The sequence below is a fragment of the Phyllobates terribilis genome, unplaced genomic scaffold, assembly GCF_046119375.1.
Source record: "Phyllobates terribilis strain yellow unplaced genomic scaffold, ASM4611937v1 Scaffold_5__5_contigs__length_657084704, whole genome shotgun sequence".
In the NCBI taxonomy this organism is placed as follows: Eukaryota; Metazoa; Chordata; class Amphibia; order Anura; family Dendrobatidae; genus Phyllobates; species Phyllobates terribilis.
Genome location: NW_027362765.1, coordinates 77,266,701 through 77,289,884, shown reverse-complemented (window position 1 = coordinate 77,289,884; position 23,184 = coordinate 77,266,701). Strand labels below are relative to the sequence as shown.

Genomic DNA, 23,184 nt, shown 5'->3' with positions numbered 1-23,184 from the left:
CCCCGGAGATCAATTTTAGAGAACCACTTGGCCCCCACTAACTGGTTAAACAAGTCAGGAATTAACGGCAGTGGGTAGGAATTGTGTACAGTAATTTTATTAATTTCGCGAAAGTCCAGACATGGACGTAAACCGCCGTCCTTTTTTTTTTTACAAAAAAAAATCCAACAGCCACAAGTGACTTAGAAGGTCTAATGTGACCAGCAGCCAAGCTCGTCTGTATGTATTCCTCCAAGGCCTTTCTTTCAGGGATAGTAAGATTAAATAAGCGATTCTTGGGAAGAGTAGCTCCAGGAACAAACTCAATGGTGCAATCATAGTCCCTATGAGGAGGTAGAATTTGCGACTCCTCCTCTGAAAAAAACTTCCAAAAATTCTGAATAGGTACAGGTAATTCCCCTTTTTCTACAGCCGCAATGCAACCATTACAACATTTATCATAGCACTTAGGACTCCAAGACTTAATCTCATTAGTAGACCAGTCCAGTAAAGGATTGTGCAGTTTTAACCAAGGCAAACCTAAAACTACTGGAGAAGGTAAATTATTTAATACCACTAAATCCAAATTCTCTTGGTGAATACCATTAATAGTGAGAGGAAATTCAAAAACCTTGTGAGTAACACATTTCAAAGGAGTGTTATCAACAGCAACCACAGAAATAGAAGATGACAAAGGTTTGGGTTCCAATTTAAGTTTTTCCAAAAATCCCTTATCAATCATATTCAGTGTAGAACCACAATCCACAAATACCTGAAATTCAATCAACTCCTCCTGCAATGAGGTACTCCCTGAAAGAAATACTCCCTTAGAGTTTAAACAAGCAATACGGGCGTAACTGACCTTTTTTTTTTCTTTGTTTAACAGAAGCTCACAGTTGTTAACATAATGGTCAGATTTACCACAATAAAAACACAATCCCTTGGAAAACCTGCGGTCTTTTTCCTGAGAGCAGAGTGACATCGCCCCAATCTCCATCGGTTCTCCGTCGTCCGAACAGACCCTCTGATGACTAGGAGCTGCCATAGCAGGAGTTTTCTCCTCATTAACCCTGGCACGCAGTCTCCTGTCCACCCGTATAGCTAATTGCATGGCTTCTTGCAAGTTTCCAGGTGCATGGAAAGCAATCAGCAGATCCTTAACCCTTTCACTTAAACCAGCAAGAAACAAACATTTTAACGCCAAATCATTCGTCCTCAGCTAGTCTGAACGCAGACCTATAGATATAAGGGAGGGGTCCCTAAAAGTACTAAGGACTGGGACAAAATTGGACACCTCCTAGCAGAAGTTGTAGTGGAGCAAAAAGACAAACAGACAAAGATACTTAGAGGTCCAAGGACCAAGCAAACTATAGAGATAGGTACAAAGCACCTGGCTAGATTAAGAGTCAAAGTAACACTGAAGTCCAGCAAAGCCAGAAGGGCGGAGCTGGAATAAATAGGCAGCAGGTCACGTGACCACAAAATAGAAAAAAACTAACAGGAGGGTTCTAACAGTCTCAAACAACCGCAGCGGGACCGCAATCCGATTTTGTGACTGAGTTCTGGCCTCTGCTTTGCCTGACGAACCTAGTCATCCTTCATGGATTCAGTGCGGATAGCTGCCTTTACAAGCTGGGGAACAGGAGGTCTTTTGGAGGACAGAACCTGGCGTGATGGTTTACCTCTACGCCTTGCACGTCTGGACTGCCTCTTGAGGTTGGGAAGAGAAGTATTCTGTGGAGCATAGTCATCCTGTGTGGATTCTGGGTGGGCAGCAGTCTCTTCAGGCTGGAGAACTGGTAGGCTACCTACACACATTACCCATCTGGGCTGCTCGGGGATATTGGGAAGGAAAGCTTTAGCAGAGGCTTCAGGATTAGAGTCATCGAAGACCATTAGAAAGGCCACCAGGAAGGCCTGCAGATCAAAGACGATAGGATCCCATGCTTCCCACAGGGGGGTGATCCATTTCAAGGCATCACCCGCTAGGTAGGACATCATAAATGCCACTTTAACCCGATCGGTAGGAAAATAGTGAGCATAGAACTTGAAATGCAGCATGCATTGCTCCACAAACGCACGGCTACGTTTTGGATCCCCATAGTACTGTGGCAGATCCGCAGGAACGAGTGCTGATAGATCCATTTGGGCTGGTGCGTAAATCGCCGGGACCTCGGCTTGCGAAAAATTTTTTTCTTGGTGCACGTATTCGTCAGACAAGGATTCAAATGTCTATGAGAGCGAAGGGCCGTGGGGCTTAACGGGAACCATGGCCTGAGCAAACATTTACGCTCACGCCCAGACTGACTGGGTGAGCGTGATTAGTGATCCCACTGTACCATGAGCCGAGGAGTGCCTGAAGGGGTGTAACTAAGTATCAACCCGATCCGACCAAGGTCGCACGGCGGCTCAGTCGACTCCGTGAACCAAGGAGGAACCGAGCAGAGGGACCAGGTGCTACTCCACGTCAGACCCCGGTCACAACTGTTGACCCACACCGGGGAATGCAGGAACAGACAGGTTAGACTGGCGTACAGACAGGTGGGTATTGGCAGGCACGGCTGGTATGCAAACAGGCGGGTACTGGTAAGCACGGCTGGTATGCAGACAGGTGGGTACTGGCAAGCACGGCTGGTATGCAGACAGGTAGGTACTGACAAGCACGGCTGGCATGCAGACAGGTGGATACTGGCAAGCACGGCTGGAGTGCAGACAGGGAGATACTGGCAAGCACGGCTGGAGTGCTGACAGGCAGGTACTAGCCGGTTGGATTTCAGGCTGGATAGGGTTCAGTACAGACTGGGAGACAGGAACAGAGCCGCAGATGCAGTAGACAAGCAGAGTAAAGCGAAACCGCTGGAGCGGAGGACAAGGCAGAGCAGAGCGGAACCGCAGGTGCGATGGACAAGGCAGAGCAGAGAGGAACCGCCAGAGTGGTGGGCAAGGCAGAGCAGAACAGGGCTGATGGTGCAGGCAGAGAGGACAGGGCTCTGTTCACATGGAACAGACTGGAAGATACAGGAAGATGGCTAGAACACAGGAGGTAGTTACGGAGGAATGGAAAAGGGATGAGATACACACAAGGTACTTACAAATGAAGTAGCGAGTGGACACAAAACTCACAAACAGAAGTACAGAGACAACGAGTTGGAGTTAGGTGCAGGTTCAGACACTGCAGGAAAAAGGAGGGTACAGGCATAGAGACAAACAGGTAACAGGCTAGGAGACAGTTCAGACAGGAACTAATACTGCAACGAGATACAGGAACGAGCCTGGGTATACAGCCCCCAGGGTGGCGGAAATGGACTAGAAGTCACAGATAACAGGCCTGGGTATACAGCCTCCAGGGTGGCAGAAACAGACTGGAAGTCAGAGATAACAGGCCTGGGTATGCAGCCCCCAGGTTGGCAGAAACAGACTAGAAGTCAGAGATAACAGGCCTGGGTATGCAGCCCCCAGGGTGGCAGAAACAGACAAGATACAGGACAAGACCTGGCAACTCAGAGGCAAGGAGCACACTGATAGATAGTGTTGCTCAGGCCCCTCCTTCTGGGTGGAGGGGGTTTAAATATCCAGTGACTCACAGCAATAGGCTGGAGACGCATTAGGGGTGCGCCCACAGCAGCTATAAGAATCAGGAAGTAACTGGGCCGCTGCCCTAAGCAGTCCGACAAGAGACATGCACACAGCATGAACTGGAGCAAGGTTTTCAGGCTGGACTGATGGGTAAGATTGCAGTCTTGCATGGTGGGAGGTGGTGCACTATGCAAGCACGCCGCCAGGGATGTTACACATACAATACACAGACATGTACATACACAAACTTATTCGCAGATACGTACACATACAGGTATATGTACATATTTAATGACAAATCAAAGCACAGGAAGCATCCACACTGTCCAGACAGAAGGGCTTCTGCCATTGGCTGCTGAAATCACATGTCCTCTCTATAAAAAGAGAGACCATGTTCCCACAGCGTCATTTTATGCATGTCACTGCTGATAGATGCTGCTGCTCAGCGTGTTCCTGTTTAATGAGAGATATTAGCTAGATAGATGGGCACTTGTTTGGAAGTCAGATGGTGTAGATAAGTCTTCTGCTGTGTACCTGTGAAATCGAGCTTGCAGCACATTTTTTTTTTCTTGTGCAATTACTGAGATTCAGACAGAAACAGCATGTCCCATGGCATAGAGCTGTGTTGTGCACTGCTTGTATTGTGCTGTATGCACCATTATCCCTTGTACCCACCTTTTGATTTTGTGCAGTTGAAATTCAGCTGTATGCATACTCTGCAGAGCTTCTGAGTGCAGAGCACAAAAAAACTTTTTTTTTTCATTTGCTAATGTGATAGTGCAAGCTATAGTAGCCCACTTTGTCATTTTTTGCGGGTGAAGTTTAGCTGTATGCACAGTAAAAAATATTTTTTTATGTTGCTAGCCAGAGTCCATAAAAGTTTTTTTTGTGTCGCAAATGTGTTACATTCTGCTATAAGCCAGCTAGTACTTTATTGGCGTTGAACTTCAGCTGTTTTCAGAGTACAAAAATATATTTTTTGTGCTGCTAGCCAGAGTCCAAATAATAATTTTTTTCTGTGACAAACGTGATACACTCTGCTATAATCCAGCTACTACTTTAGTGGCATTGAACTTCAGCTGTTTTCAGAGTAAAAAAAATATTTTTTCTGTTGCTAACCAGACAACAAAAAGTATTTTTATCTGTTGCAAACGTGATACACTCTGCTAAAAGCCACCTACTACTGTGACAAATGTGATAGAGTCTGCCATAAGCCACCTAGTACTTTAGTGGCATTGAATTTCAGCTGTTTTCAGAGTAAAATAATTGATTTTTTCTGTTGCTAGCCAGAGTCCAAAAATTATTTTTCTGTGACAAACGTGATAGAGTCTGCCATAAGCCATCTAGTCTTTTTGTGGAGGTGAAATTCAGCTGTACGCAGAGCTTACGCAGAATAAAAAAATCTATTTTTTGCTGTGACTAACGTGATACAGCAGGCTAGATCTGAGTTTGAAATATCTTGGAACATATATTCTATGTTATACAGGCCTCATCCACAGTAAAAAAAAATACTTTATTCGATTCCTAACGTTATACAGCAGGGAACATATCAGTTTGAAATAGTTTGGAGAATATCTCATATGTTATACAGGCCTCATCCACAGTAAAAAAAATACTTTCTTCTCTTACTAATATATAGTAAGGAAATCTCAGTTTTAAATTGTTCGTAGCATATCTCCTATGTTATACAGGCCTCATCCACACTAAAAAAATACTTTCTTCTGTTAGTAATGTGATACAGTAGGGGACATCTCAGTTTGAAAATTTTTCGTACCATCGCTTCTATGTTATACAGGCTTCATCCACACTAAAAAAATACTTTCTTCTGTTACTAACGTCATACACTAGGGGACATCTCAGGGTGCCAAGGGAGTTTGGTTCTCTGCGATCGAGGGGGGTTGGTGATACCAAACAAACTGTTAGGCTGTGTGCCCACGATGCATTTTTAATGCGTTTCTGCAGCATTTTTGCAGCTGCGGAAATGCTGCGGAAATGCATTAAAAACGCATGGTAGAAGGGCAGCAATGTTCCCCAATGATAATCCGCATGTGCTGTGCACATGCTGCGGAAATTTCCGTTGCGGATTATCATTGCGAAAAAAAACGCAGTGCTACCAATTATTTTGCGGAAATGCTGCGTTTTCGCCGCCATTGACTTGCATTAGAAGGCGCCAATTCCGCAAGACTGCATCTGTACTTGCGGAATTGGCGCTTTCTAATGTGCGGATGGTACCCGGGTGTAGAGGAGAGGAAAGTCTCATCCACACCCAGGTACCATTAAAAAATCTGTAAAAAAAGAATAAAATAAAAAATAAATGTATATTTACCTTCCGGCGGCCCGCGGTGCGCTCCTCCTTGCTTCCCGACACTTTGCAGTGGATTGAAGGACCCGCACTGACGTCAGAGTCATGTGACGGGTCACGCGATGCTGACGTCGGCAGGTCTTTCAATCCACTGCAAAGTGCCGGCACCGAGCGAAGCAAGTCAGCGCGGGCCATTGGAGGGTAAGTATATATTAATTTTTTTATTTTTAACCACTCTCTCGGGTCATACTATATAAATCCATGCAGTTTGCATGGATTTATATAGTGTGACCTAGTTGTCACAAGCACTTTCCAAGTGATGCTAAAATCGCTTGGAAAGCGCTTGTCAACCCGCATGCGGAAATGTCAGTGAATAACGCTCCATTTCCGCATGTCCCTGGCAGGAAAACGCATGTACAATCCGCATGCATTTTTTTCTGCCAAGGAGATGCAGAAACGCTCAGGAAAAAATCCTGAGCATTTCTGCATTGTGGGCACATAGCCTTAGTGAAGGTGCAAGAGGCGAGGAACAAATGGAAGAGGAAGAGGTGATGGGCGAGGATAATCATCTCCTCTCTGTTCGTGTTTGGAGGGAGTAGACGGAGGAAACAAGCATCAGAGTTACCTAGCCACCAACACAGCATGGGCTTGAACCTCAAGGAAAGAGCTCGACATATGAGTGCTGCACTATCTGCAACATGATCCCAATATAGTTATGATTCGAAATAGTGCTGACTACTGGGTTGCCACTCTGTTACATCCACGTTATAAGAGTTAATTTTGCCAGATGCTTCCCTCCCTGGAAAGGGACCCGCGAATGCTGGAGTAATAAAACACACTTTAACACAACCTTAAGATAGGTTTTCCCCAAGACAGCAGTGAGGCACACAGAGTAGGCATCGCAGCTCTACACTTCCAACCTCTGGCACGTCAATTCGTCAATGCCAAAATATTAGCAGCAGCAGTAGTGTAAGTGGCAGAAGCAATTTCTGTGAGTCCTTTCACACATTTTTTAAGACCAGCTTGTGCGCCAGCACGACAGAGTACAAGTCTGACGTGGTGAAAGACTGGAGAGAATGGTGCACTCCTGATTGAGTCTCCATCTGCTGGATTGGCTGTAGTGGAAGAGGTGGCATTTCTAATTCAACTATTTCTACTGTACTGAAATTGATGCCACTTTGTTTGTGTATGCCACTAATTTTTGTAAATGTGGAGAATCCTGATTGGGTCTCCATCTACTGGGTTGGCTGTACTGGAAGAGGTGTCTGCCCTCATTATACTACTTCTAATCTACTGAAATTGATGCCTATTTTCTTTTAATATGAACACTCCTGGTTGGGTCTCCATTTGCTTGGTTGGCTGTAGTGGAAGAAGTTTTGGTCTCTATTATAATAGTTATACTGTAGTGGAATTAAATTTTTGGTGCAGATATTGTTTTCTACACAGGGGTACACAAACATTATAAACTCAAAATTGGTTTTCAATAAACAACCATCAGCGTCCCATAAAACGCATCTGCTGCTTCTTACTCCTCAGTTACCATGCCAAGTTTTGTCACGCAGGTTTCCGACCGCAGAACCTCCGGTTGTATACCTGCTCCAGTCAGGCTGAGTGAGAGCCCGTCAGTTCTAATGGAAGCAGACACGCATACTATGTTTGTTTCACCGAGCACACCACATGTTTCTTAACCCACTGTAACATCTTTGCCTGCACATCACTCACGGTCCAGCAGTTTGTCCAGTTCACCATACTCCACCCTCTCTCAGCACTGCAGCCAACCCTCGGTCCCGCAGTTGTGGTCACATAAAAGATTGTTTCCTCCTACACATGTCAAAGCTAAGAGGTTGAACTCCACCATCTCCAATCTGTTGGCTACAGAAATGGTGGTCTTAGGCCCTATTTTTTTTAAATGTGAACAGTCCTGATTGTGTCTCCATCTGCTGGGTTGGCTGTAGTGGAAGAGGTGTCGGTCCCCATTATACTACTTCTACTCTACTGAAATTGATTTTTTAATGTGAACACTTTTGATTGAGTCTCCATCTATTGGGTTGGCTGTAGTGGAAGAGGTTTCGGTCTCCATTAAATTACTTCTACTTTGGTGAAATTGATGCCACTTTGGTGGTTTTAGGCCCTAATTTTTGAAAATGTGGAGAATCCTGATTGGGTCTCCATCTATTGGGTTGGCTGTAGTGGAAGAGGTTTTGTTCTCCATTATACTACTTCTACTCTAGTGAAATTGATGCCACTTCGGTGGTGTTAGGCCCTAATTTAGGGAAATGTGAACACTCCTGGTTAGGTCTCCATCTCCTGGGTTGGCTGTACTGGAAGAGGTGTCGGTCCAAATTGTACTATTTCTACTGTAGTGAAATTGATGCCACTTTGCTGGTGTCTGCCACTAATTTTTGAAATGTGAAGAATCCTGATTTGGTCTCTCCATCTGCTGGGTTGGCTGTAGTGGAAGAGTTTTTTGTCTCTATTATACTACCTCTACTCTAGTGAAATTGATGCCACTAGATGCCACAGTGTCGAGAACTACTACAGCGGAATCGGGAGCTGTTCTCAGAGTTGCCGGGCCATACTCAAGTGGTAGAACATGATGTGCTAACAGAGCCACACGTAAGAGTGAATCTGAAGCAGTACCAGAAGCACGCCGGGAGGTGACCTCGGCCGAGGTGAAGAGGATGTTAGACCTCGGGATGATCGAGGAGTCAAAGAGTGGGTGGTTGAGTCCAATCGTCCTCGTGCCAAAACCCAATGGAGAATGGAGGTTTTGTAATGACTACCGCCGGCTGAATGAGGTTTCCAAGTATGACGCATACCCGATGCCCCGCGTCGATGAACTCATCGAGAGGCTTGGACCGGCGAGGTACATCACCACTCTTGACCTGACGAAGGGCTACTGGCAGATCCCCATGTCCCAGACGGCCAAGGAGAAGATGGCTTTCTCGACACCTGATGGGTGTTTTCAATACATGCGGATGCTGTTCGGACTACAGGGGGCCCCAGCCACATTCCAGAAGTCTATGGATCGGATCCTAGCCCCACATAAGAAGTATGCCGCTGCCTATCTTGACGACATCGTGGTCTTTAGCCCAGACTGGGCTAGTCATCTACCTAAACTGCAGGCCATTCTGGATGCTCTGAGAAAGGCAGGATTTACTATAAAGCCGAAAAAATGTGCCGTTGGAAAAGCAGAGGCCAAGTACTTGGGTTATGTCATCGGGAGAGGCGAAATAAAGCCGCAAGTCCAGAAAGTGGAGGCAATCCAGACCTGGCCGCAACCGCTCTCCAAGAAGCACCTAAGAGCGTTCCTGGGAATGGTGGGATATTACCAGTGGTTTATCCCGAATTTCGCCATGATGGCCGCACCACTGACGGAACTTCTAAAAGAACCATGGTGAAATGGACGGAAGAAACAGAGACCGCCTTTCAACAGTTGAAGCTAGCACTGTGCAAGCAGCCGGTTCTGGTCGCGCCAGACTTTAAGAAAGAATTTGTGGTCCAGACGGACTCTTCAGAGGTTGGTCTAGGGGCCGTACTTTCTCAAGAGATAAATGGGGAAGAGCATCCCATTCTCTATCTGTGCTGGAAGCTTTCGTCCTGCGAGAAGAACTACGCAATAGTAGAGAAAGAGTGTTTAGCCATAAAGTGGGCTGTGGATACACTAACATATTACCTACTAGGCCGGAAGTTTAAATTAGTATCAGACCATGCCCCATTGAGATGGTTGAGGGAGAAGAGGGTTCTTAGGTAGATGGTTTTTAGGGCTCCAAGCTTTTAACTTTCACGTGGAGAATAGGCCCGGGAAGTTACATGGGAACGTGGATGCCCTCTCTAGGATTCACTTCCTGGTGGCGGTAGGTGCCCAAACCCCCGACTTTGGGCAGAGGGGGGGAATATGTGACAGAGTCACTGGTATATGCGAGGGGAGGTATGTGTCACGCAGGTTGCTGGCCTGTGTGAATTGAAACCAATAGATTTTCTGCCAGCATGTTATAAACTGGGGGTTACCTCTTTAAAAGAGTGTGGTTTTATGGGAATGACGTAGAGATGGGTGGGAAGTCATTCCCCATACCTCCCCTCAGGGTGTGGCTGAACAGGGTATAAGTGTTCAGTCAGTTTGTTCCTGGGTGGAGTGTGTGGTCTGGAGATTGAGGTCTCCAGGCTGTGTGTGTGGCTGACACCAGAGAGCAACACCGGAGGACTGGTGTTGCGGACACTACACAGGACTATCTGCAGCCGGCAAAGGCCTTGCTGGCTAAGAGGACTCTGTTATATTTTCATCTTTTGATTCCCCCGTTAACCCCAAGAGGGACTGTTTATTTTATTGGGACGCTGCTGGAGTTTATGCTGCACAATAAACCCGCAGGAAGCTTACCCAAACCGTGTGTCCAATGTCTGCCTCCGGAGAGCCGAGGGAGTTGTCTTGCCACAATATATATGAAATACATGCAAATAGGTATAATAAAATTATTTATTTAATTGATCAACAATTTTCTCCCTGTGTATTACGACTAGCTGTACCCTGACCCACTGGCACTTTCCAGGTGTCTACCCCTAATTTTATGTGCTTTGGCAGCTTTTGGCCCCGTTTGAAGGTTTTGTACATGCAATTTTTTTGCCCCCCATTGAATCTTATGGTGTTTGGTAATGTTAGCGAATATTCAACAAATAAATCGGCGAATATTGCAGATTCGACAATCGTAATCCGAAACGAATTTTGAAACACTCGCTCATCTCTAGCCACAACCACAGTTGTGGCTAAGGATGCAGTGCTCCTCTTGCTTGCATCACTCTGTGTCTGCACCGTAGGGCGAAACGTAACCTCCTCGTCTTCCTTCTCCACCTCCTCAGATGAGCTACTCGACTGCGTTCTCACCAAGTAGGATCTTCAACCTCATCATCATCCAATGTGTTATCCCATTCCTCACACTCAGAGTGACCCTTCTCCTCTTGTTGCCCTCACAGCACAGTACAGTCCGCATGAGCCTCAGGTATCTGAGTCTCATCAAGATCACCTCCCTCCCCGGTGGTTAACATCTGGTGACGAGGGTCAGGAACCTGCTGAGACTCTACTTCGTCCTGCCCTGAATCCAACCTAAAAAAATGTTGGGCATCGGTGCAGATGCTTTCCTCCTCTTGACTCTGTGAATATTTGGAGTACACTTCTGATGCCCATGGTATAGAATGGGTGAACAGTTCTACAGACTCTCCCATCTGTGGTTTGCTACAGTCAGTTGAGAAGTTGGACAATTGTGACACGGGGGGAAGCAAGGGTAATTGAGGTGCCACCTCTGTGAGCTGTATTGTGTGTGATGTTGAGGTGGAGGAAGAAGAGGAGAGGCCACTTGAAGCAGCTCTTGTCATCCACTGGAGCACCTGCTCTTTCTGGCCCTTATCAACAAGGCATATCGCTGTGCGGCTGCCAAAGAAAGGGAGTCCAGCAACAGAAGTTGTCAGTTGTCTTCAGATATGACATGACCTTGTTGGTTCACTAGTGCTTTCACTAACATTACCACTTACCCCATGTATACCTTGAACACCAAGCCTATTCTCCCTTCCACCACGACCTCTCTTTTTCCCACTCATGTTGCTCAGATACTGTGGTAGGAGCATGCTATTAACAAAACAAAATTAGATTTTTTCCTCTGCAACAGCTCTGCACACACCTGAATTTCCGCTGCACTAAATGACAAGGTAAGATATGACTTGCTGTATAATGTTACTAACAGAAGAAAGTATATTTTTAGTGTGGATGAGGCCTGTATAATATAGGAGATATTCTCCAAACTATTTCAAACTGAGATGTCCCCTGCTGTATAACGTTAGGAAAAGAAGAAAGTATTTTTTTTATTGTGGATAAAGCCTGTGTAACATAAAAGATATGCCACGAACAATTTCAAACTGAGATATCCCCTACTGTATCATGTTAGTAACAGAAGAAAGTATATTTTTAGTGTGGATGAGACCTGTATAACATAGGAGATATGCTACGAACAATTTAAAACTGAGATGTCCCCTGCTTGTATAACGTTAGGAACAGAAGAAAGCATTCTTTTTATTGTGGATGAGGCCTGTATAACATACGGGATATTCTCCAAACTATTTCAAACTGATATGTCCCCTGCTGTGTAACGTTAAGAACAGAAGAAAGTATTTTTTTTGTGCGGATGAGGCCTGTATAACATAGGAGATATGCTACGGACAATTTCAAACAGAGATGTCCCCTGCTGTATAACATTAGGAACAGAAGAAAGTATTTTTTTTATTGTGGATGAGGCTTGTATAACATAGGAGATATGGTATGAACAATTTCAAACTGAAACTGCCCCTACTCTATCACGTTAGTAACAGAAGAAAGTGTTTTTTTTAGTGTGGATGAGGCCTGTATAAAATAGGAGATATACTAGGAACAATTTCAAACTGAGAAGTACCCTGCTGTATAACGTTAGGAACAGAAGAAAGTATTTTTTTATTGTGGACGAGGCCTGTATAACATACGAGATATTCTCCAAACTATTTTATAACTGAGATATCCCCTGTTGTATAATGTTAGGAATCGAATAAAGTATTTTTTTTGTGTGGATAAGAACTGTATAACATAGAATATATGCTCCAAGATATTTCAAACTCTATCCTGCTGTATAATGTTAGTCACAGCAAAAAATAGATTTTTTTATTCTGAGTAAGCTCTGCATACAGCTGAATTTCACCTCCACAAAAAGACTAGGCGGCTTATGGCAGACTCTGTTACATTTGTCACAGAAAAAATTATTTTTGGACTCTGGCTAGCAACAGAAACAATCAATTCTTTTACTCTGAAAACAGCTGAAGTCCAATGCCACGAAAGTACTAGGTAGCTTATAGCAGAGTGTATCACGTTTCCAACAGAAAAAAATATTTTGTGGACTCTGGCTAGCAACAGAAAAAAAATATTTTTTTACTCTGAAAACAGCTGAAGTTCAACGCCACTAAAGTACGAGGTGGCTTATAGCAGAGTGTATCACGTTTGCGACAGAAAAAAATATTTAGTGGACTCTAGCTAGCAACATAAAAAATATATTTTTTTTACTGTGCATACAGCTGAATTTCACCCACAAAAAATGACAAGGTGGGCTAGTATACTCGTAGCTTGCGCTATCACATTAGCAAATGGAAAAAAAAAAAGTTTTGTGCTCTGCACTCAGGAGCTCTGCAGAGTCTGCATACAGCTGAATTTCAACTCCACAAAATGAAAATGTGGGCTACTAGGGCTTGCTTGCTTGGTGTATCACATTAGCAAGTGAAAAAATAGATTGAAGGGATACTGGTGCATAGAGCACAATACAAGCAGTGCACAACATAGTTCTATGCCATGGGTCCTGCTGTTTTTGTCTGATCCTCAGTAATTGCACAAGAAAAAGAAAGTGCTTCAAGGTTGATTTCACAGGCCCACAGCAGACTACTTATCTAAACTATCTGATTTCCAAACAGCTGCCTATCTATCTAGGTAAAATCGCTCTTTATACAGGAGCACAGTCAGCAGCAGCGTCTGTGAGCAGTGACATGCATAAAATGGCGCTGAGGGAACATGGCCGCTCTTTATATAGAGAGGACATGTGATTTCAGCAGCCAATGGCAGAAGTCCTTATGTCTGTACAGTGTGGATGCTTCCTGCCCTCTGATTGGCTAGGCACGACTTGCACACTTAAAGTTAAAAAAAGCCACTCTTTTGAGCTCTCCCCAGCCCCTCCACTCATCAAACATGTCCCCCCGCTCATCATACACAAGCAGTATGCTAGCCAAACACTGTAGTTGCACCGCAATCATTTTCCCGCACTTCTTCACTGAATGTTACCGATTTTCCCAAATTCAAGTAAAAATACTCGTGTTTGTGATCACGAATTCAATTGTTTCGTATTCGTGTCGAATCTAACTTTTGAGATTGGATTTCGAACATATTCGCTCATCACTAATCGTGTTCTCTCTGGTGTCTTCTTAAAGCTAAGTGTTTCCCCTTGTATGTTTCCCTTGTTTTGACTTTAGTTGCAGTGGGCTGACTATTGCTCATTTCTCCCTCCCTACCTAGGGCCCAGTTGTAGGGACAGCCAGGGTTTAGGTATCCTGCTCGGCGATGATAGATGAGGACCCTTTTTATGGACGATAGGTGAGCCAGGGTGTTGTTAGCTCTACCTAGGGGTTACCACTCACCCTTTTCCTAGTTGCTGGGCTTCCCCCCTTTTCCCATCATTGTTCGCTGGGTCCTTCCCATACCCAGCATGACATTATCACCGGCCATTTAAATAGAAAAAAAACCTGACGTTTGGGGGTTTTTTTGTGTGTGTTTTTTTTTGTTTTGTTTCCAGGTTTATGGATCCCGTTTTGGTGTTGGCAGAGCATCTTCAGCAGCTGTCATTGGAGGTGACTGACCTTCACTTAAAGGTTCAGCAGCAATGGCAGCGGCTGCAGATTCCAAATATTGGGAACTGTACGGGTAGGCCAGTCCAGGTTGAATTCAAAATTGCCCTCTTGGACAGGTTTTCATGAGGTAGAGAGAAGTTTTTTGTTGTTAAAGAAGCTTGTAAGTTGTATTTTAAGCTTCGACCTTACTCCTCTATAGATGAGAAGCAGTGGGGATTATGATTTCACTGTTGTAAGGAGATCCTCAATCCTGGGCTTTCTATTTGCCACAGGGTTCGGTTTGTCTCCAGTTAGTTGAGGGTTTTTTCAGGCCTCTCGCCCTCATCTATGATGATCCTGACTAAATCTCCTTGGCTGAATCTAGGCAGCATCACCTTGAGCAGGGGAATCGGTCAGTGGAGACTTATAGTTCTGAATTCCGTAAATGGGCAACCGATACCAAATGGAGTGACCCGGCTCTTAGAAGCCAATTTTGTCAGGGCCTATCTGAAAGGTTGAAAGATGCCTTGGCAGTTTGTCATTGGTTGGTTATACGCCTGGATAGATGCTTTCGGGATAGGTGGGTGAGACCATCTTCTCCTGAGCTCTCTTTTCGGGGCAACACCCCTTTGTCGGGGGGTGGTCTGGGGGTGAACCTGTACTTATGGATTTGGAGGAAACCATGAAGTGAGTGGGAGTAGGGGGAGCTACTGCATTGAATATTTCCCCTGACATCCGCAAGAGAAAGGGCGTGTGTTTTTTTTGTCCTAAAAAGTGCCATTTTATTGGGGTCTGCCCCTCAATCCCTAAGCAAAAAGAAACTCGATTAACTCTTGGTAGTGTGGAGTTGGATAATCAGGGGGTGTGTTTGTCTTCAACATGCAGTACTCGGTTTGTCCTGACAGCAGAGGTAGTGCTAGAGAGCAGGACTGAGAAAATTTCTGTGTTTGTGGACAGTGGAGCTGGAGTCAGCATGGTTGAATCTAGCTAGGTTTGTGAGAACTCGTGGGCTTTTTTGCTGTATGTTAACTAAGCCCATCCCTCACCTCATTTTGCCATCAACTCAGCGGCATTTGCACAGAGATCTCTGACTCAAATTGTACATATTAAAAGAGGGTGGGGTCTTTCATTATGAGGTAATTCCTGGTTATGTCCTGGAGGGCCTTCCCACTCCAATTGTACTGGGTCTACCCTTGTTGGTGAAACATAATCTGATAGTGGATTGGCAATCCAGGGAAATTGTTGAATGGGGAGATTACTGTCATGAAAACTGTTTAAACATTTCCCTTTCTGCAGTCTCTACGGAGACCTTACCTGCGTTTTTGTCTGTTTTTGAGGTCCTATTAACCTCACTCCCGGAGCTAAACTACCAAGTCCAGACTGTATAATCTTTCTGGCCCTGAGAGACAAGCCATGAAGGATTTAATTGCTGAGAGTCTGGAGAAGAGACATATCAGACCCTCATCTTCGCCCATGGTGGCAGGGTTCATCTTTGTTAAGAAGAAAGGTGGGGGTCTGCGTCCCTGTTTAGATTTCTGGGAATAGAATCAAATTACCGTCCGTGATCCGTATCCGCTTCCTCCGATTCCAGATTTATTCAGCCAGGTTGTGGGAGCTAAGGTGTTCTCCTAGTTGGATTTAAAGGGAGCCTACAATCTGGTTAGAATCAGAGAGGGGGATGAATGGAAGACAGCGTTCAATACCCCTGAGAGTAATTTCGAAAGTCTGGTTATGACTTCTGGTCGGACCAATGCACCTGCGGTGTTCCAGCATTTCATAAACAGTATTTTCCATAATTTAGTAGGCAGGTTTGTGGTGGTCTATCTGGATGACATTTTTGTTTATTCACCTGATTTTGAGACGCATCAGGGTCATGTTAAACAGGTACTACAGCTATTAAGAGATAACAAACTATATGCCATACTAGAGAAATGTGTTTTCGCCATCCAGAAGTTGCAGTTTTTGGGGTACCTGTTGTCATCATCGGGTTTTTAGATGGATCTGGAGAAGATCCATGCTGTACTTGATTGGGACAGTCCCAAGAACCTGAAGGCATTACAGCGCTTTCTAGGCTGTACTAATTTTTACCGGAAATGTATCCAAAATTATTTGGTAATTGTGAAACCCCTCACTGACATGACAAGAAAGGGGTATGATTTTTCTAATCGAATCGAATGCTGCTCAGTAGTCTTTTTCCTCCTTAAAGAAATGTTTTGCCACAGTACCTGTACTCAGTCAACCCGAAGTTGATGTATTGGAGGTGGGGGTTGGCGCTGTTTTGTCTCAGGATCCGTCCCCTGTTAAATGGTGTCCATGAGCTTTCTTTTCCAAAAAATTATCTTCGGAGCTTTTGGCGATTAAATAGGCGATATTTGTTGGAGGGGACAGTCCATCCTATTGTTGTTATCATGGATCATAAGAACCTGTCATATCTTCAGTCTGCTAAACGTCTCAACTCTAGGCAGGCTAGATGATCTCTGTTTTTTAATAGGTTCAATTTTGTTGCCACTTTCTGTCCAGGGGTTAAAATTATCAAGGCTGATGCTTTGTCCCGGAGCTTCCCTGGTGGTGGTGACCATGAGAACCCTGCCCTTATTTTGCAGAAGGGGTAGTCATTTCGGCCTTGTACCCTGACCTGGAGGGAGAGGCGTTGGAGGCTAAGGGGGACGTTATTTGTACCATCTAATCTGAGCTGTAAAGTAATTAGGGAACATCACAACTGTGTGCTTTCTGGTCATCTGGGTGGTAAGGCAAATGCGGACCTCCTTTCTCGTTGTTTTTTGTGGCCGGGGTTGCATCAGGAAGTGGTTGAACATGTGTCTGCTTGCAGTATTTGTACGTTCTAAAGTATTGCATACCCGTCCGTCTGTTCCTCTTCTGCCGCTGCCTATTCCTAGCAGGCCATAGACACACTTGTCCATGGATTTTATTACTGACCTACCGGTATCTGCAGGCAAGACTGTGGTTCTGGTGGTTGTAGATAAGTTCAGTAAGATGGTTCATTTTATCGCATTACCAGCACTTCCGAATGGCAAAACTCTTGCTCAGGTATTCATTAATGAGATTGTGAAGCTTCAAGGGGTTCCTTCCGATATGGTGTTAGATCGTGGAACAGAATTTGTTTCTAAATTCTGGAAAGCTTTCGGCACTCAACTGAGGTGCAGTTGTCTTTTTCTTCTGCTTTCCATCCTCAGTCAAATGGTCAGACCGAGAGCATTAATCAAAATTTGGAGACTTACCTCAGGTGTTTTGTCTCCGAAAACCAGGAGGAATGACTTTGTATGGTTATCTACCGGGAATATCAAGTTGAAGGTTCCTTCCTGGAAGCTTGGATCTAGATTTATTGGTCCCTATAAAATAACTGCCGTCATTAAAACAGCAGTGTTTTGCCTTGAGCTACCTCAGGCTCTTAAGATCCATAATGTGTTTCACAGGTCTCTACTAAAGAACTATGTGGTCCTCTCCCCTGCCGTCGCCCCCAATCATGGTTGATGGCAATTTGGTGTCCCAAATTTTGAAGATTGTGGATTCTCGTTTTCAACGTCGTTCCCTTCAGTACTTGGTGCACTAGAGGGGTTATGGTCGAGAGAAAAGGATGTGGGTTTCAGTATCTTTCCATGCCTCTCATCCAGAGAAACCTGGTCCTGAGTGTCCGGAGGCCATTCGTAGAAGGGGGGGTGTACTGCCACGGGTGTATCAGGTGTGACAGGCAGTCATTCTGGATCCGGCTGTAGAAGGTCGCTGCGCTTGGCTTTGCAGACACCTTCATGATCCTTTCACCATTGCTCCCTCTCTAGGATACAGTGGTGAGCTCCACTTTCTACTGCTAATTAACACACTCTTGCTGGATCTTTAAAGAACACCCAGTCTCTCCAGAGAATGTCTGATGATAGCAGTATATTCCTCTATTCAGGCCTGGAGTTCTAGCAGTTAGCTAGTTTCTTCTTGGAGTTCCTTTGTGATCGTTGTCGTAATCGCTCTGGTGTCTTCTCAAATTAAAGTGTATCCCTTTGTCTGTTTACCTTGTTTGTCTTTAGTTGCAATGGGGCTAGCTAATGCCCACCTCTCCAACTCCCTACCTAGGGCCTAGCTCCATGGTCAGCCAGGGCTAAAGTATTCTGCTCGGCGATAGGTGAGGAATCTATTTAGGGACCAGGGTGTTGTAAGATATACCTAGGGATCTCCACTCTCCCTTTCCCTAGTTGCTGGGCTTCCCCTCCTTTTCCCCTCATCATACGCTGGGTCCTTCCCATACCTAGCATGACATTATTACCGCAGTAATATGGGATCACGTCTGATGACCATGGTTTTAGGCATTGGCCTATTAGTATGATATTGGTCAGCGACCAAGTATGAATAGGGTGAACAACACACAACAGCAGGCTTTAACATGAGTGTAATATTTGACACGTTCCAAAAAATGTCGTGATAATTACCTCAGTAATATGGGATAATTTCTGATGACCACGGTTTTAGGCAGTGGCCTATTAGTATGATATTGGTCATCGACCAAGTGTGACTAGCTTGAACAACACACAACTGGCAGACTTTAACTGGATTGTAATATTTGGCACGCTCCAAAATATGTCATGATTATTACCGCAGTAATATGGGATCACGTCTGATGGTGGACAAGTTTCTCTGCTTCCACAATACAGCAATGTGAATAAAATCAAAAAAATCTGTCTGTATTCTGCTAACAAGCAAATGGAGCAGTAAAATGGTGTACTGTATTGCTTTTTAAGCAAATAATCAGGATTAAGAGCAAAAAAAAATTAGCCCTGATATCTAGGGCTATGGATAGCTCTAACAGCAGCAGCAGACAGAACTTGCAATGCTCCCTATTCTGCTGTATACACTGTCCACAAACTCTGCCTGCCTAACTCCTTCTATCACCAGGATTAATATATGCAGCTAGATTAGTCCTTAGTAGGACTGTTAGTTTAGATGGATATATATCTTGCTGTGGAATACCTTTACCTAACTACTAAACCGCCAATTCTCTCCCTCATTCAGCAGCACCTCTATCTACTCTGCCTGTTTCAGGGGTAGACTGTGATGAGCATAAGGTCACCAGGTCTTATATAGACCCGATGACGCTATGCGGCCAGCCAATCACTGTAATGCCACAACCAACATTACAGTGAGTGACAGACAATCCCCGCATGTTTATTCGCTGTCTAAAGAGCGCCAAACATGCGGGGTGGGGACCAAAGCTCCCTCCCGAGCAACCCGGAAGTATTCGCTGAGCACTGAGCATCTCGAGACCCTCGGGCGAGTACCAAGCAGTTGCGAGCACGCTCGCTCATCACTAGTTCTTTACAGTCAGAGCAGTCGGACTGTGGAATGTCTTACCACAAGAGGTAGTAATGGCTGACACTATAACAGCTTTAAAAAAAAGGGCTGGATGATTTCCTCAATACACATAACATTGTGGGTTACAGTTAAATTAGACAAAATGTTACAACTACAGTATAGTAGTAATATAATTAGGTTTGATCCAGGGTCCTAAGACTGATTGCCTTTTCTCGGGGTCAAGAAGGAATTTTTCCCCTGTGACACAAATTGGCTAAAGGTGTACTGTTTTTTTTTCCTTCTTCTGGATCAAAAGATTTAGGCATAGGGATTTTAGTAATACCATTATTAGAATCACAAGAGTAATAGAAAATATAAAACTAATTTAAATTTTTTTATTATAAACGAGTACATTTTTAATTGTAATAGTGTAGCAATTATAAAAATGGTAATAATAATAATACATTTGCGAGGCCTAGTTAGTTAGTAAGTTAGTGTAGTGTTAGTGTACGGAGTACAATTGGGGGAGGAAGGTTGAACTTGATGGACCTAGGTCTTTATTCAACCTACGTTACTATGTTACTATGTCATGGATTAAAATCCTGCTGGGCATGCGAGATCGCTCTGCTCACACCAGCACATGTCCAGGCCTAGGGGCGGACACTGAAAGCTTGGGGCCCCTGTGCAAGAAATGTGTATGGTCCCCTGTCCTTTTATGGTGACAAAGCTACAGATATTTATATAGCCATACACACAGACATATATACCTCTTAAACAGCCTCCTTTTTTATGTACATTGCTGTCCCTCATTACACAGTGCCCTCTCTTGTTATGTACAGCTCCGCCCCTTACATATCGGATTATATTGCACCCTGTTTTTATTACATACCGTCCTCTCTTGTTAGATATATAATGCAATGACTGCTGATGGAGCAAGGGAAAGCTTCTTTTCTGATGTAGGAGCTGATGCACTGGTCTTCTGGTCACTGGCTGCTCCATCAGCAGTCATTTTATACCTAACAAGAGACGACTATGTAATAAAGAGAGGGCGCTGTTGTGAATAACAAAAGTAACAAGAATACACTATGTAAGGGACAACACTTTACAAAACAGCAGAGGAAGCTATATAATAAAGGACCGCACCATGTATAACTAGAGAGGATGACATGTAATAAGGGACAGTGTTATACATAATAAAAGAGGAAATTATGTAACTAAGGATGGTGCTATACATACTAAGGGACTGTGTTATACATAATAATGCTTCATTCCTGTATCCGTGTGCGGTGTCGGTGTGCCTGATTTTACAGATGCATTGAGCATGTCCTATTCTGATCCTCAAAATCGAATCAGAACAGGACATTCTCTAACCCTCATAGTTCTCATTCTCAGATCCGTGATTTTCACAGATATGTGAAAGGATCTATAAATCTCTATGAGTCCATGTGCTGTTCGATAAAAAAATATGGCAGCACACGAATATTTCACACAAATGTGAGAATGCAGCCTAAGGGACGTTATAAATAACATTATCACTCCAAGTCACACAGTGTAGATACAGAATAATATTTACATCCAGACGTCTCGTCTGATTAGAGTCCTTTTCTGCTGTTCAGACTTTCATGTCGACATCTTACAGCCACGACTCGTCTTGTCACGATTATCGTTGCATACATGTGTCTCCCCCACACTGTGCCACTGAATACAGATATGTCCCCACAACTAATATACTATTAGCCACACACCAATCAAAATATAAAGTTATAAGCAGCACTGTGCCTGTTATGGATATCAATATTATATGGAGATATTCAAAATGGCGCTGGCTTCCTGCACCACACCTATGCTATGGGACTTTTAAGAGTTGTTGTATCTCTTGTATCTCCTTGTTTTATGACGTGTACGTTGTTCCTACAGGGCGCAGAACTAGTAATATCAGAAAGAGGTTGGCGGATAGAATGGGTACTAGACTCGCCCTTTGCCAGAGAAGAGACAGGCTATAGACAGTTCTCTGATAGATATCCAGGATTGAAAGTGTTGTGGTATAGTGACAAGCTTGGCTATATGCAGAGGTAAAACATGGGGTACTGTCTCTTTAAATTTTCGGGTTAGTCTATTTAGCAGTCATAAACTACCCTGGAGTCCATAAAGAAAACACAGCCCATTCAGCTAAAGAGACAAAACAAAATAAAAAACTTGCATGTATCTCAACCAAGGTCTGGCCAATCACGATTAGCCACACACAGGTTCAGCACAGCCCATGCTAGCTCCTTCCGGGAGCAAGATTTTCCCAGGTACTGAACACATCTGAGTGTCAGGGCTGGCTATTTAAAGCCCAGACATTCCCCTGATTGATGGGATGGTGGATAACGTCCCTCCCTGCACTTTCGTTATTCACTGAAAACATCCCCTTGTATATGTGGTTCTATTAACTCTCTGCCCTGAATGTGCAGGAGAACTCGCGTGTTTTCACATCACTGAGGCTAAGAGTCTCAGCGACACATACTTCCCTTCTGACACACTACCAGTGACTTTGTCACAGTGTTTAGAGTTAACATCCACAGTAGAATAATATTAAGATGTCCAATTGAGACACGATGGAGGGACATTATTAGGAGCCGTTTGTACGAACAATAGCACATACCTTTAGGGTGCCCAGAGATTGCTGAAGGTCCGGGAAGCTGTGGGAAAAAAGCGAGGTGTGACGCTCTTGCATTGGGTTTTGAAGTACTAAGATTGAGTTTTGACTTGCCTGAGTCGGCTAGTAACTTGCAAATTACTGTTTAGTGTGTCTGATCAGATATTAATTTTCAGTCTCTCACTTGCAGAAGGTGAGGTTTTAAGTTCCGCTTTTGGTGGAACACACAAAAAAAAAAAAAAGAAGATAGGAAGGAAAGAGATGTTAATAGCTATAGAACATCTCTTATGACTTCAAACAGAGGCTGGACAGACATCTGTCTGAGATGATTTAGTGAATCCTGCTTTGAGCAGGGGGTTGGACCAGATGACCCAGGAGGTCCCTTCCAACTCTACCATTCTATGATTCTATGATTCTATGACTTGCTCTAGCTGTGTACTATCTATATCAGGACAGGGGTGACGCATCACGAAAGTACAGTAGCTGATGACCCATTCCCTAGATATCAAATGGGTTATACACCCCTTTCAGCCACATTTCCAGAATTTAAAGTATTCCGACTAAATATACACGCTAGACTTACCGCTCCAAACCCAGAAGGAATACTGCTACGGGAGATAGAAGACAGGAGATTGCATAACCTTGTACACAAATAGTTTTGCTGTAGAGGAAACCGGAGCAGTCCGGAAGCTGACAATATGCTGGCAAAACAGGAAGTGCTGTGTCTAGGATTCAAGTTATTACATAGGTGGAAATAATCAGTCCACTCACACAGAATTCACCCCAAAAGAGTTAGTGGCGGAGATAGAGGGAAAAAAGCATGTGAAAAATATGAAAAATCTCTTCAAATGGTCAGGGCTACTAGCCCCTGGAGGAAGATTAGATGAGAAGGAATAGAAGAATGTGTTAATTAATAAGAAGGGGTGTTAAACTTATCAGTCACCGCCCGAGAAAATGGCACCGACAGCAGCGGCCCCACCCGAACAGTCCAGACCACCACCATATTCCCCGGAAG

At 44.2% G+C, this 23,184-nt stretch overlaps 1 protein-coding gene across 1 annotated transcript in view; it reads right to left on the bottom strand.

Annotated features, from left to right (window-relative positions):
- Nucleotides 1–22,886, bottom strand: part of LOC141271470 (uncharacterized) — a 57,097-nt gene extending 34,211 nt beyond the window's left edge. Inside the window, exons 1-2 of the mRNA XM_073681539.1 lie at nucleotides 22,753–22,886; nucleotides 22,176–22,212 (exon numbers count right to left, since the gene is read on the bottom strand). The gene's annotated coding sequence lies outside the window, so the exon portion shown is untranslated. The remainder of the gene's footprint in view (nucleotides 1–22,175; nucleotides 22,213–22,752) is intronic.
- Between the last annotated feature and the right edge of the window lie 298 nt (nucleotides 22,887–23,184).